This window comes from Cryptomeria japonica, chromosome 6, assembly GCF_030272615.1.
Source record: "Cryptomeria japonica chromosome 6, Sugi_1.0, whole genome shotgun sequence".
NCBI lineage: Eukaryota > Viridiplantae > Streptophyta > Pinopsida > Cupressales > Cupressaceae > Cryptomeria > Cryptomeria japonica.
In genome coordinates this window covers 108,525,908-108,542,722 of record NC_081410.1, presented here as the reverse complement: position 1 = coordinate 108,542,722, position 16,815 = coordinate 108,525,908, and positions in this window count along the sequence as shown.

The following is a 16,815-nucleotide window of genomic DNA, read 5'->3' as shown; positions in this document are numbered from 1 at the left end:
TTGCAATTTTGAGTACCTCTGGTAAGTGAAAGGTGGATGAATTCAGAGGTGTTCAATTGACATTACTCGAGACAGTGTTGTAAATGTAAGACCTTGTTTCTCTGTTTTGCCAATGTCAATTGTAGAAAAGTCTAGTGTCAAACCCTATGATTTGTGAATAGTGATACCCCATGCCATCGTTAGTGGAATCTGTGTGCGGTTTCCTCTAGTAATTGGTGCAATGGGCACAAGTTTTGGATTTGCAGCATCCCATGGTGGTCCAGTGTAATGTTGGAAGAGTACTACAACATATTTAGGTAAATCTGGCAGTTTTGAACCTGAGTCATAGACAATCGTTTTGATTTGTCCCAAAGAACCATTTACAAGACCAACTTCTATCCATAAATTTGCAATGAGCATGACTTGTTGGTCTATAGAAAGAAGAATTTTAAATGAGAGTTGCTCATCTTGTAGAGTTTGTTTTTCTTTGTGATGAGCAATGATTTCTCTTGCACAAGCAATTGGTGTGTGCAATTGCTTTAACATTTTGATATTGTGTGAATTTAAAGCTACATTGGTTGCAAACAAATGTTTTTTTTGGTCGAAGTAGTTGTTTTGATCAAGCATTAAACCATGGGTTGAATGCATTTCTAGCCTTTCCCAGTCTGCTTGCAATGGTGTTGTGTTGCACACATTAAGAAAAAGCTCTCGGAACTGTATCTGTGAGGGGGACATACCTTCTTTCCAGAAAGAAACACCCAAGGTGACAACATCAGTCAAGGAATGCCACAAAGCAAGTGTTGTTGAGTGGGATGCATACAACAGTTTGTCCATAACTAGGGGTAGTTGTGCAAGATCACCAACTAAGACAACTGAGAGGCCCGCAAATGGTTTGTGTTGTCTGGTGAGAAATGCTTGTCGCAATTTGTTATCAAGATTGATGAGTAATTATGGGCCATAGAAGCTCATTTCATCAATCAAAATGTACTGTAAATGTTTGCGTTGTTCTTAAAATATTAATAAGGAATGTCCTGTTAAAGGACAGTATTATTGAATAGGTATGCGGAGGGCAGCATGGATTGTGGTAGCTTGAATGTTATATGTGGATACACCTATTGGTGCAAGCACAAGCAATGGGTATTGCTTTGGATCCAAATGGAAATTTAACTTTTTTCGTATACACTCAATAAGGAATGATTTCCCAGTGCCTGTTGTGCCTTGAATAATTAACCGTAATGGTGAGGTGTTCATATTTTGAGTAGTGTGGGAGGTTATAATATCAAGAGAAATTTTTTGATTTGTTGCAAGCTCAAAAGTTTTAGGGGTACTTGTGTGAAAGTTGGCAAGGGTGACAACTAATTGGCTTTTCTCTGTTGAAACGAATTGAGGGGCTATGGTATGCAGGAATTCATTAGGTATAGATTCACACCAATTAAAGTGGAGGCCATTATCACGTATGTCAAGCATTTGACGAGTAGCAACATCAAAGTTGTTTATAGGTCCCATTTGTGATAGGAAATCCCATTCGTAAAGTTCTTGGTCACTTGCTTGTGGCATATCTTGCAACTGCAGGTCTTCATCAATAATGGATAGTTCCCCAAATCCATTTACATGCCATCGGGTGTAATGAGTGCTTTGAAGTTGTTTCCAATTTAGTATAACTTCATCACTTGATGTACCTATGTGTAGAGGAATGTTGCGGAAAGACTTGTACAAAAGTAATTCACTCCAATAGAAAGACTCAAAATTACTGTCATCTTCTACAGGTAAGGCTTTGAACTGGGGGAAGACATTTACAATCGCTGTGATTTTTCTCTTCTGCCATTTACTTGTTTTTTGTTGTTGGTTGTATCTATATTGCTATGCTGAATGAAGCAAAGTTAGGTTTGATAACTCGGATGTTCTTTTCATGTAAGTGGAAATGAAAGAAATGCATGGTTGTGAAGCTTCATCACAGTTTATTATACACTGGAAGATTTTTTTTCTAACATTTAGTGTGACAAATTGACATGTGCAAGAGAGATCAAGGGGAGTTTCGGGAGCATATGGCAAGTTTCCTAAGTACTAATGTCCCTATCAACAATAATCCCCATCGTAAATCTTTGATATGCTAAGAGAACTGTATCTTCTGTATTTGTTGATGCAACAATTTGGTTTAACATGTCAGTATAGCTCTCTGATTTACGTTCTATTTTTTATGCGTATTTAGAAATATATCAGAGAACTTCCTTTTTCAAGTAGACAACCTAGCAATCAACATTAGCCCTCCATATGGCTAGCATGGTTGGGTTGTGAACATTGAGACGGCTATCATTCCTTGCTAGTTTATAGGACGGGCTATTGTTATGGTCTATTGTCAATGTTGAGTTTTGTTGTTTAGTCCAAGGTGCTTTGTAACAACATTCAAGTGTTGTGTTGTTCTTTTTCAAGCAAGTCAACTCTGAACATTTTGTATGACATTGAACGATATTCACCAATTCAGTGTAGTTTGTGCAAGGATCAGATCTAAAAATGGCATCCGTGTTTGACAGGCATGGATTTGAAATTGTAGGTGTATACTACCTATTATATCTCTCTGCTTCAGTGCGTGGATTCCACATTGTATGTATTGGTCAAAGAAGGTTTTAACTGATTCAATGCTTTCATGATCTGTCCAGTCAAGGTTGTCAATATTAGGTGCATGGGGAAACCATAGAAAGCCATGGATGTGTACAAACCCTTGGTGTTGCCATTCATATATGTACCAATGGTCGCTTGTGTGCAACAGGTTGACAATTACTTCATCACGAAAGATCTGAAATCTTAGATGTACATATAAAGTTGTTATATGTGAGTTATTTACTAAATTCTCAATAGATTATTTTCTAGTGGGTTGTAAATTCTCTGAGGAAGTGCTTGGAAACATTTTATATAGGTTAGGACATTTAGTATTAGTTGAGCTTAACGTAAAGAAAAGTATTGGTGGTCCTAACTGTTCTATCATTGTGGTAAGATCCCTTTGGGATTTGCTCCAAAAAGCTTGTGTGTCGCGTAAGGAGGTAGCATATCGCATGATGTGGTTAGGCAATTCATTTAAAGGTGTGTTTTGTAAGTGCTCCCTCAGGGCATGAACATTAGCTAGAAGAGAATCTTCTAAAAAAAATTTGATGAAAACAACAGTTGATTGTTGAGATCGATGCCTCATCATAAGATTATAGATATAATATCTGAATCAGACATGTTGGCCAAATATTTGATCATAATATTTGATCAAGTGCAAAGCATGTTCATGCAAATGTACATTTTTTGTTTTGTCTTGAAGTGGTAAAGCCAATCCATTGGGAAATAAAGTTGGGAATGCCATTGTAAGTAGGCCTTATGTATTGTATTCATTAATAGGCGATGAACTGATTTGTGGCTAGGGGACAACATTGTTATCGGTACTATTTAGATGTAGGATTGTCCTAATTGCATCTAGTTTAGGAATTGAGGATGGAAGTCGTGGAATAAATGAAGAACTATTTTCCATTACTTCTTTGGCCTAGTTTGTGGTGGCTACATTATCATTCTCTTATATAGGTTGTTGTTGAGGAGTATCTACTATGTGTAAGAGTTCTGTAATGTCAGTAGTAGATTCAGGCAATAGCTCTAGTGAGGCTACATCAATGACTACATCTTTATAATATTGGTCATGTTGTATTTTATAAGACAATGCATTCATGATGTGATACCTATTAACATAACAGTCATAAGTTAACCCTTCCAAAATAATTCTACAGACAATAAGGATTTCTAAATCCTGAATTTTCCATGGCAAGGCAATAGTAATTTCTAAAATATCCTGTGGGAAGTTAGTTGTATGGCCTGAATATTTATATTGCCCTCCCCTTGCATGAGTAGCTTGCAAAATAGGAGCAATCCTCGCTATGATCATTTCTTCTACTTGTGAAAGACACAATAAAACATAAGGTTACTCACCTGGGTCCATATTATTTGATGAAGAGATTTACGATGAATGCCTCTTTCAATAGAACATCTCATGCAAACAACTGCATTATCTGCATGTTTAGTAATCATACCCATATAGCTTTCTCTACAAATAGAACATGCATGTGTGAGCTCCAACTTGTCAAAAAAAAATCGTAAGTTAGACAATGTGTGTTGGAATGTAGGAGTTTGCAACATGAGCTCAGGAGCAGTACAATGTTGTGGGGAATATTGTTTGGTTGAGGGTCATTGGTTTGCATTTCTAATAGTGTGTGTATGTCACTATCACATGTTTGTTGTGCACATCATTTCATTTGTCGTTTGTTGGAGATATTGACCCTATTATTTGCATAGTACATTCTATCTGTTTGCTTCCTCCTGGATTTAATAGCATCCCCTTGTTGTGTGGAAGGTTGTATAGATATCTAGTTATTATAAGAGAACATAACTGTGTTAGAGTTCTAACAAATGAAGAGAGAAAGGATTTAAGCATGTATGACAGCAAGGATTTAGTTACATTGTCTTCTATTAATGGAAATGTAAGAAAATCAAGGCATATCCGTAGGCATCTAATATATATTTCTAAACTTACATATTTCTATATAGATCAATACGTGTGTATATATATGCACATGAAAAATACATATACATTCATACATACATATGTATGTAAATACATATATAAGTGTAATCAGGCATATACATATATATAAATACATGTGAATCTATATAAATCTATATAAGAACATATATAGGTTTGTTTTTTGGATATTTTTAGGTAGAATACAGACATTTTTGGGTTGTGCTATCTATTTTTTGTTCAAATCTTGGTGAAGTGGCGAACAAAAAGTCATGTGAACTGAAAATTGCTAAATCATAATCTGTGATCTTCTTGACTTTTTTTTCCTGGTTGTCTTTTCCTTGTCAATTGTATTTTCTCTGCAAGATCTCAGTTGATTAGTGGTTACTTTGGTGTGCGCAAACTTTACCTATGAGATCCTTTGCTAGAGTTATATATATATATATATATATATATATATATATATATATATATATATATATATATATATATATATATATATATATATATATATATATATATATATATATATATATATATATATATATATATATATATATATATATATATATAAGTACATATATAATTATATACACATACAAATGTATTTATACATATATACACACGTATATATACATATCAATGACATATGTGTATATCTGTATAAATAGATATGCACATATATAAATACATGTATATGTATGTAGAGCTCTATAACCATGTATAAATAATTATTTGGAGATATGAGTATATTTGGTTTCAGGTTATTAGTATTTAGTTTGATGAGTCTAGGGTTTTTCTGCGAGAGCATTTGAGAAAATGATTATGGTATGCATATATGAATAGGTATATATTTATATAGACATACAGATGTATGTATAAATATGCACATTTATATATACATTTGAATGAAAATATGTCTATATTTGTATAGATAGATGTGCACATATATAAATACATGTATATGTTAATATAGCTATATAATTTTGTATATATATTTATTTAGGCATACATATATATTTATACATATCTATATATGGAAATATCTATATATAAATGTGCATGACTATGTTCATATGCCAGTCTATATATACATATGTATATATATAAATAAATATGAATGTGTATATTAGTTTTCATGTAAAAATTACTTTTTGATGTTTTCTATGTATATGTACAGTCAGTCCTTATATATGGAATAAATCTCAAGGAAATCAAATTTATTCTGCAAGGCAACTAGCCAGTATAGATGAGTATGTAGTCAAACATATTGGTCAATGCAGCGACGAGTGCTTCAGGAAAAGATAAACATCTTGTATATTTAGAAGTACATACACATATGTATTTATCTATATGCAGAGATGCACATTGTTAGCGTATAATATGTAAGTGCAAACATAAATATGCACATGGTTGTATGTATTTTAAAACATGTAAGGATAGATGCATATTCTAGATATTCTTATTGGAGACATTGATATAAAGAAGATACTTATTTAATAAAGAAATGGAAGTATTTTTCTATTATAATATCTATGCGTACATAAATGAACTAATTTAAATTGTAATATGATGTGTAAAACTAATAAGGACAACAAAAGTAAAGCATATGACAGAAGGAAAGTATTTGGAAACAAATAAAATTTAATTATTTAATGCATGCAGGACAGGATGGCAATAGCAGCTTGGAGGCTTCAGATTTGTTAGATACAGTAAATTATATTGTGACAAGAGCAAGTACTAATAAATATAAGAAATATATATTTATATAGGTACTTGACTAGTTATAGAAAGAAACTAGACATATATGCAAATACAATTATGGAAATATATAAACAAACATGTGCAAAATGTAGGATTGAAAGGAAAAGTTTTAGAAATTAGGATCTAAGGATACTAATCATTATAAACAAGATTATAAAGTAAATGAAATATGAAACATACATGCAAAATGTACACATTACACAAGATATACATGGGCAAAAATGTCAATAAAATTTATAAATTTGGAAATGTAATAAGTATTGTATGAAGTGGAATTAGTGCAATTAGGCAAGAGCTCTAGTACAGGGCTAAGGCTGAGCAGATAGGCGATCAATCTCTGCAATTAAAGCATCGCACTCAGCTTTATAATCAACAGCATAGATTTTGTTAACTGTAACCTTCATCTTAGGTTCATAATTGTATGTGTCAGTAGAAACCAGCAAAGTGAACATGTACCGATCTGAAACAAGTGTATTAATGAAAACACAAAGTGTTTATGTTGTGGTGTTATCATTTTGCAGTATGTAAAGTTCTTTTGTAGATTTCTTGATCAAATCAGTTCTCACCTCATCAAAAGCAGTTGCCAAAATAGTTCTTGTTGCATCTTGCAGTTTTATTGGTAAAAGGTAACTGTAATTGCATTCTTCAATGGTCATTTGACATCTAGGACAAAACCACGAATCATCAACCTACTGGGTGCATTTTTTCTTACAAGGTTTACCATTAACTTTCAGTGGACAAGCTGCGTAATAGAAATTTTTATCTGTTGCGTTCACAAATCTTAGAACAACAACTATTGTCATTTGAATTGTTTATGGTTTGACATTCATGCGTTCACGGATTGATGCAATATTCATCCTAGTGTATTTTCCATCAATATGAGTAAATCCTGTAGAGAAATCATGAGTATGCAATGGAAGACATCCTCTTAGCATGAGGGGTTATACCTCTAGGAAAGCAGGATTAATATGTAATGTTGTTACAGATGTCATATTGATAATCTTCCCATTAAAGTACCCAACACGGGCATTACATATAGCAAGTACAAGTACAAGTACAAGTACAGCATCAGGGGTGAACATATATTTCAAGCCATGGCCTCTTTGTTCAGATGTTGAACCCCACATATTGATATCAATTGTTGAGCCAGAGAGATCATTAATTTTAACAATGCGCTTCTTTGTTTTACTGTCATCCTTCATGTGGATTGCTATGATATCTCCAACATAGAAAACAACACCAATGGTGTCAACCAATGTATTACTAGTCAGCTGGACCACTTCGCTAATTGGTGTGAAAGGGGAGCGTGTTTGAGATGGATCATCGTCATGGGTGCATCGTTTCAATATTGATGCATCAGATAGGATGATTTCTAAATGGTTGTTTAATTTATTGTATCTTGTGTTTTCCTCCTTAATGGACCCCTTAGAAATGACATAATGAGCACCTACCTCGACACGATCAGAATGTAGTTGGGCTATATGGTCAAAACATGTAACCCTAACTTCACAACCCTCAGTGTCTACAATATCATAGCTGAAGACATGGCCATTTTTGGCAGGTCTACTATATGATCGTATTAATCATTTGTCAGTGACTTTTCCTTTGATTGTCCATTTGTTTTGGTAGGGATTTAAACTTGTGATAGGGCCTATATTATCAAAGGTCGTACTTTGTGGGGATGGTAGTGTAGCATCAAACTTAAGGGAATGCTTAGAGGATGATGGTGTTTCTTGGCCCAATATTTTTGGTTCTTGTTCTTTGAACAGGTATGTAGGTTTACCAAAGAACCGACAGTCTCTTTGTTTGATCTATAAACTAAGTATTATAATAGTCATATAAAATGAAAATAGTTTTGTTCAAGTTTCTATGGATTGTTGTTGGAAATGATTATGTATCAAAGAAGGATATTTTAATAAACATAGTATCTTTCCTACCTTGTGTTCTATACATATATGCAAGTATAACTTGTCAACGGAACTACATAGCCTATTTTTAGAACATCTGAGTCTATCAGATCTACACACTTAGAAGGCAGAATTGCCAGCTGCATGTATGTGCCATCAGACAACACAAGTTTATATATGTTTGTGTCATCTTTGGCAGCATGCATTTTCTAGAATGACAAAACTTGGAGCAATGTTGAAGTAAGGTCAGCCCCAAAATTGATAGATTGAATTGCACATGGGGTGGGGGCACAATCTTGGGCAAATTCCTACAAAAAGATAATATGAACATTGAGAACTTAATGTGAAGGGGTACTAAGACATATACATGACAACACCTTCGCATATAGTTTAGTGTTTTGGAATGCATGCAATAAAAGTATTTTGAACCATTAAATCTAGCAATGATATAAAAATGCATCGATTACAGAATGCTTAACTATATTTGTATATGTTAGTAAAGAGGGAACATGCTAAAATGGGGGGGTTTGAATGAATTGAAAATGCATTATGAATGAGGGATATTTTCAAAGTAATGACAACAAAGTTGCAAGTTTGAAAAGGTAAAATGTATTAGCTTACCGAAGTATCCATTGCGGATTGTTGTAGAGATTCAGGAGTAACCGATGGAGACGACATTTTTGGTTGAGTTCTTTAAATTTGAGATGAATGGCAGCACTAAACGTGCATGCCAATATAGGTTATTAAAAAACTATTATAAGGTTTTTGTAAGTATATGTTAAATTTATTGCAAAAAAACTAATACTGTACAAGATGTCCTGAAATAAAGCTATTCACGGATAAAGAAATGTGTAGAAATGAATAACTTAGTGAGATGGAAATAATTTTGCATGTTTGAATGAAACTAAAAAAAAGAAGGCATATTATTTGTAGAGAAGATGGATTTATATCGCAAGAGAAGTATGTTTACCTGAAGATTAGTGTACAAATTATTTATGTTTCAGTGTGACAAAAGGTGTACTATCGTCTCGTCTGGTATATTGTCTTGCAGAATAAATTTGATTTTGATCCTATTATGAGGCTGCAAATATCCTTATTAGAAGACATAGAAAAACATAATGGATTGAGAAATTCTGTGTCGAGGATAAGAACCTAACTAAGCCATAGTTAATTGAATACTTGCACACCCAAAAAAAGGTTCACAAAAAAGAGAAATCAAAACAAAAGAACATTAAATTTGCAGTCTATTTTTTGGTTTAATAGCTGGCTTAATTAGAATATGATTGGGAGGTGTATCAGATCATTGGTATAGATATCATCTGATATCTATATGGTTCTAGTACAAGGTTGGAAATTCTTAATAGAAGACATATAACAACCACCAAAATGGATAGCAAAAAACAACAAATTTGTAGATAGGCATTTTCTTTTAATAATTGCCTTAATTAGAAACTCATAGAGAGTGGTATGAGATCATTGGTGGAGATACCATCCAATTTCTATATCTAGTGTATACATGAAAGGGAATGAAATGGGAGACATTCTCATTTTAATGTCAAAAGATCATATGTCAATGGATACTTACACTTTATGCATCCTCAACCATAGAAAAAATATACAAAATAGAAGGTAAAAAATCATGAAAACCAAAATGACAACACCACTAAAATTAAATAGTAAAAATAGTATACTCTAACAGAGATATGTGCATGTAATTACATCACTTTAAAGTGTGCATAAAATCACTATACATAGTAAATACAATAGAAAGTCAATGTTTAATGTTCTAATTTAATGCAAAAGCTTATAATAAACATAGCTCAATCAAAATCTCATTAATCAATAGCAATTTTGTTACTGAATCAGATGATATTTCTTCCGCAATACAATAAGAACTTTGGGCCATTGTAAAAAACAATACTCATATGCATGCATTTATGTGTTCATCAGAATCGGGTTGAAGGAAATCGAAAAAATAGAGTAAAGTAAAGCAAAATTGAAATAACACAGTGTTGCATGAATATTTCTTTTATGTTACTTATAATAGGTATAGTAAGACCAAAAATTAGACTACCAATTTATGACTTGAACATATAAGAATCAAGTACAAAGAGTGTCAAGACTACTTCAAATACCAAAATATAATCAAAATAAGAATTGATTACGCAGAGTAAAAATCGATTACGAAGAGTAAGAAAACTACTTCAAATATGAAAAATCTAATCAAAATAAGGACAAAAATGATGGAACACTGAGTAATTAATTGTACTCATCATCTACCCATGCGATCCATCCATCTTGATTATCATTCCACTTAAGGATCTTATCTCCTAGCTGAAAAACACTTAGTGGATCTATTAATTGTTCAGTAGTTGGTATTGGAAGAGGACAAGGAGTGGCAACAATAGGAGGATGGGTTGTTGATTGCTTGGCCATTTTACATTCAAGTTGCTCAATAACCTTTCTGAGGTTATGCTTTAAAATGTTTCTCTCTTCCAAAAGCTTCGTCACGAAACTGTTAGTGTCCTCTCTTTCCTGCATCGCTCTATTCATTGTAAAATTTTAATTGAGTTATTGTGTGAGTATTCTATGAGAACCAACAAGTGAAAATATATCGTCAAAAAACTTAGTACAGGATGAAAAGGCAGCCAAATGCCAAAGTAAAACAAAGCATTGTTCAAGAATGTAAAAAGGAGTACTTCACTACTGAGGACAACCATCAAAGTAATACGTAATAAATAAGAAAGCTACAAGGTAGAAACAATTCAGATGAAAAAAAGGACTGAAAACAAAAAGAAGAAAATTACAGAAATGAATTTGATTTATAAATTATAAATTTTCTTAACATAACAAGAAGCCAAAAAAACAGAGATGACCCTTACATTCAGTAAAGTATAAACACAATTGATATTACAAAAAGAAACCTCTTCTAAGTGGTCAAAATTGTGCACCTCAATGACATCTGATGCACCTATTGTAGGCATTCTAGATGAAGCACCTAAACCACCTCTATTGTATTCAATAAATGCACTTCACAAACATAATGAGGTGGTTGAAAACTCGCAAAGAAAAAGTGATTCACAAAGCACAATGTAAGGCAACATAAAATTGCGTATGTGACGTTCCCACTAACATGGCACATTCGGTGGGGAAAATGTGCAACCAGCAGAAATTAATGGTCATTGTAATGACTTACAGTTCGGCAGGAAATGAAAACCAAAAAAACCAAAGGCCATCACTTACCGTTCGCCACTTCTCTAAGATGTGTGCAAGGGACACACATCATCTTTTCCACCTAACAATGAAAATGCCATGTACCGTTCGCCAGGGAAAATGACCAGTTAGTGGAAACCGTCAATGGTTGGATTGTCTTACATTTTCGTAGGCAAAAGCCCACACTAAAAGCCAATCATCTTAACTATGTAGTGTCCAAACTTACTTTTAGAGTTATCTTGTATTAGCTAATAATTATTTATTTAATTATTAGTCTATTATACTCTACGCTTAAGCTAAACTTAGGCATTTAATAATATTGTAGGTATTTAATAATTATTCTAATTATTAAATACTCTATCTCTTTAGGGTTGCACATCTTTAGGGTTTCTAATTCTCCTGTCATAAGGATTGTATTGTAACTTTATTTTTCATTCCTCTCTGAATGATAATCTCTCTTTTAGATCCTTTTTTTGTGTTCAGTCTCCAATCTTCTCTTGTGACAGGTTTTCTTGCATACAGATGCTCTTGGGATCTTAGAAGTTGTACTTTCTCAACTTATTCATGGTATCAGAGCCTACATTTGTTGTTGCTTGTTCCTGATTTCTTTTTAGAAGATTTTCTTTGGAGGCAAGGGTTTCAGTTCTTTTTCAAATTGCCATGCAAAAATATCACTGAATTCTTGACAAAGTAAAATGAAGGCATATCTCTCTTCTAGTGTACATACCTTGCCAACCTTTAAAAGATTGTCTTTGAATATTTTCACACTCTCATAGTATTCTTCCTTAATCTGCATACTAGATTTCTCTTTTATCTTTTTATCACCATCATTGAAGATTGACTCCAATGTAACCAATCCCATGGGTAATTTGTTTGTTTTCATGTATATAATCTAATCCTCATAATGTTGTTTGATCTTTTCTTGATTACCATTAGAAAATTCTGCCTCTTCCCTAAAAAATTTAATGATCTACTAATCACTATCAAAACAATGATCAATATCATTAGGAATAGAAGATCTAACAATAACCTTTACATACTATTGTTCTTTAGTATTGTTGATATCAATAGGAATGTCATATTGTGCTCCTATAGTAGCTAGTCTATCAGCATGCTTATTGAGACTTCTAGGAATGGACAACAAATTCAAAGCTTGGAAATATTCTATAAGATCCCATACCCTATGTTTGTAAGACTTAAAATGATCATTTTTCAGTTGTATAGAGACCTCTTACCTGGTTGAAAATTGATTCATTGTCACCAAACACTTGTAAACAACTGATTCCTCTCTTCTCTGCCCATTGTAGATCATGAACCAAGGCCTCATACTTAGTTGTGTTAGTAGTGAAGATAAATGAAAATTTGAAATATGAACAATACTTGTCATCATTAGGATATACCAACATACAACCACCACCAACACCAATCTTACTTGTTGGCCCATCAAAATAGAGCTTCTGAAGCTCATTAGAGAGATATTATCTTGTTTTCCTTCATCCTTAATCAAATTTGGGATAGCAAGGCCTTGTTCATGAAATATGTAGAGCCCAAGACTTACCTCATCCATGTGTTTAAAAGGATCCTCCTCAAGGTTTTCAAATGCCCATTCATCCAAGATTATATCAGGAATATCATCAATAGGAGTGTTTGGATCTTATGGGATAGGTTGGTCTTCTTGCACATGGATGGCTAGAATAGCATTAACGACACAAGGGACATATGGCTCTATGTGATCTTTGGTCAAAACTTCTGATTTGATGGTAACCTTGGTCCCATACCTCGTTCTAAATAACATGTGTGACCAATAAGATGACAAATAACCCCCAACTTAGTTGTAAAATCTCTTGAAAGGCATATGGAAAAGTAGGGTGGTAAATCTATCACATCGATGTCTTGTGGGATTGAAAAATTGGGACAAGCATGGAGGGTAAGACTCTTATTTTCAATCACTCCAATAGTGTTTACAATAGTCCCATCTAATTGAACTACACCCTTGTTTAATGGCTCATATGATATTCTTAATTTATACTCTAGTTAATTTGGCATAACTGAACTACTTATGCTTGAATCTATCATACAATTGTGTACTAGGTGCTAGCCAATGATTAAAGTTACATAGAAGGGAGGTAGCTTTATTACCTTGTATTGTTGTTCACTCTTCTCTTGAGGATTATTGGTGAGAACCATTTTAGGAGGTTGCTAATTGGAAGATTCATTTGATAGAGAAATGTTAGACAAGGCATCATGAATCAAATCCTTTTGCCCAAGAAGAACTAAGGAATCCCACATTGAAACACTAACATGTGTTTTCTTCATATGATTCAAAATGTTAAAATCGCCCATACTAACCTTTTGTTGTCCTTTAGGAATAGCAACATCCCCTTGTACTAGTTTTGGTTGTGGTTGGATTTTGGGCTTATCCTTGCTCACCACGGGTTGTGCTTTTCGCAGAATTTGGACATTTTGAGAAGAAAGAGGCCCCATTTGTCCTTGTGAACTTGTAGAAGGCTGATTTTTGTCCTTATCAGACTATTGCCCTATGTCAATGGTCATTTTCTTTGATCTTGTATTGGTTGCTATGGGAGTGTTTGACTAATTTTGTGGATGACTCACCCCACAAAACTCCTCACCTTGCCAATTCATCAAGGTGACATCCAGATTACCTTGTTCCATGTGTGTAAACTATTATTCATGAACTTCTTGTGATTGATCTCTTGGGATAGTAGCACTATTTTGTACCATTAAAGCGTGGTCCAACATGCCATTGGAACAAGTAGACTTATTATGTGGCCGATTACAAGGAAAACACCACTCATAATTAGATGCCATGTTGTTCTCGACTAGTAAAATCTCCTTAGAAGAGATGGGTGCATTGGGATTGTAAAGTTGGAAAGACCTTTGATTAAAATTTCTCCTTTGAGGTTGAGGATCATATTGTAAAGGAGGCCTATTAGGCTGGTAATTGGCTTGATAAGGTCTAGTATTTTGACCTTGTTGCCTCTCTAGGTTGACTATGTTGTTAGCATAGGTCTGCAATAAACCTTTAATTTGTTGGAACTCATAGGATAGGGATAGGACAACATTATCTTGGGTAGGATTTTTGATATCCTAAAGCTAGAATAGTTGGGACAACAACAATGGTAGGAGTTTGCATTATAATAGGTGGTTGCACCTCTGGAAATATGGGCATGGTAGTCATAGGTTCTATCTTTCTAGATTGAATTAAACTATTTTATGCTCTTATAGAAACATCAAATGTTGTTGGTAATGTATTCCCACCCATGGATTGTATCATCATAGAGATATCAGAATTCAAAGCTTTACGATAATACAAGAATGCATAATTGTTTGAGGATCGTAGTGAGGATAGAATCCTATTCCAAGTCTTTTGGAAGCAGGAATTGAAGTCCATCATATGCTGATGTGGAGCTCTTTTGATGGTATTGATTTGCTCCACCAGTGAGAGATGATCCAACTTGTCTTCAAAATATTGGTTCAACCAATCACCCACTTGGTCCCATGTAGCAATTGAGTTAACAACAAGGGCTCTGAATTATTGAAGGGTGTCACCCTTAAAAGAAGCTACCAAGAGCCTCATTGCAACATTTTCTTTGGTAATGTGATGCACTCAACACAAGGAATCCACATCTCCAATATGCTTTATGGTCAAGTAGTATGATCTTCTCCAATGCACCCAACTCTTCTAGGGAGATTGTACCAGTCTAGAACAACATGGCAACTGATTATGAGTAGTGTTTTCCTTGTAATCATCCACACAATTAGTCTACTTGTTCCAATGGCATGTTGAACCAAGCTCTAATGGCACAAAATAGTGTTGTTGTCCCAAGAGATCAATCACAAGAATTTCATGAACAATAGTTTACACACATGGAACAAGGTAATCCAGATGTCACCTTGATGAATTGGCAACGTGAGGAGTTTTGTGGGTAAGTCATCCACAAAATCAATCAAACACTCCCATAAAAACCAATACAAGATCAAAGAAAAGGGATATTGACATGGGGCAATAGACTGGTAAGGACAAAAATTAGCCTTCTACAAGTTCACAAGGACAAATGGGGCCTTCTTCTTCTCAAAATGTCCAAGTTCTTCCAAGAGCACAACCTGTAGTGAGAAAGGATCAACCCAAAAGCCAACCGGAACCAGCACCAGTACAAGGGGATTTTGTTGTTCCTAAGGACAACAGAAGGTTAGTATGGGAAATTTCAACATTTTAGATCATATGAAGAAAACAAATGTTAGTGTTTCAATGTGAGATTCCCTAGCTCTTCCTAGGAAAAAGGATTTGCTTCATGATGCCTTGTCTAACCTTTCTCTGTCAAATGAATCTTCCAATCAGCAACCTCTTAAAATGGCGCTCACCAATAATCCTCAAGAGAAGAGTGAACAATAGTCCAAGGTAATCAAGCCACCTCCCTTCTATGTAACTTTAATCATTGGCCATCACCTAGTACACAATTGTATGATAGGCTCAAGCGCAAGTAGTTCAGTTATGCCAAAGCAACTAGTGGATAAATTAGGATTGTCATGTGAGCCATTGAACAAGGGTGTAGTTTAATTAGATGGGATTGTTGTAAATATTGTTGGAGTGATTAAAATTTTTGAGTCTCACCCACCATGCTTGTCCTAATTTTTCAATCCCACAAGAAATCTATGTGATAGATTTACCACCCTACTTTGCCATATGCATTTCAAGAGATTTTATAACTAAGTTGGGGGGTTATTTGTCATCTAATTGGTCACACATGTTCTTTAGAATGAGGTATGGACAAAGGTTACCATCAAATCAAAACTTTTGGCCAAAGATCACACGAAGACATATGTCCCTAGTGTTGTAAATGCTAATTTAGTCATCCATGAGCAAGAAGACCAACCTATCCCACAAGATCCAAACACTCATATTGATGATATTCAAGATATAATCTTGGATGAATGGGAATCTAAAAACCTTGAGGAGGATCCTTTTAAACACATGGATGAGGTAAGTCTTGGGGTCTAAATGTTTCATGAACAAGTCCTTGTTGTCCCAAATTTGGTTAAGGATGAAGGACATGAAGATAATCAGCACTCTATTTAGCTTTGGAAGCTCTATTTTGATGGGTGAAGAGGTAAGATTGGTTATGCTTATATTTGTATGTTGGTATCTCCTATTGATGATAAGTATTATTCATCTTTCAGATTTTCATTTGGTTGTACTAATAACATAGCTGAGTGAGGCTTTGGTTCATGGTCTGCAATGGGAAAAGAAGAGAGGAATCAGTTGTTTACAAGTGTTTGGTGATAGTGAATTGATTGTCAACCAGGTAAGAGGTCTCCATACAACTAAAAATGATCTTTTGAATTCTTACAAACATAGGGTATGGGATCTCATAGAAGATTTCCAAG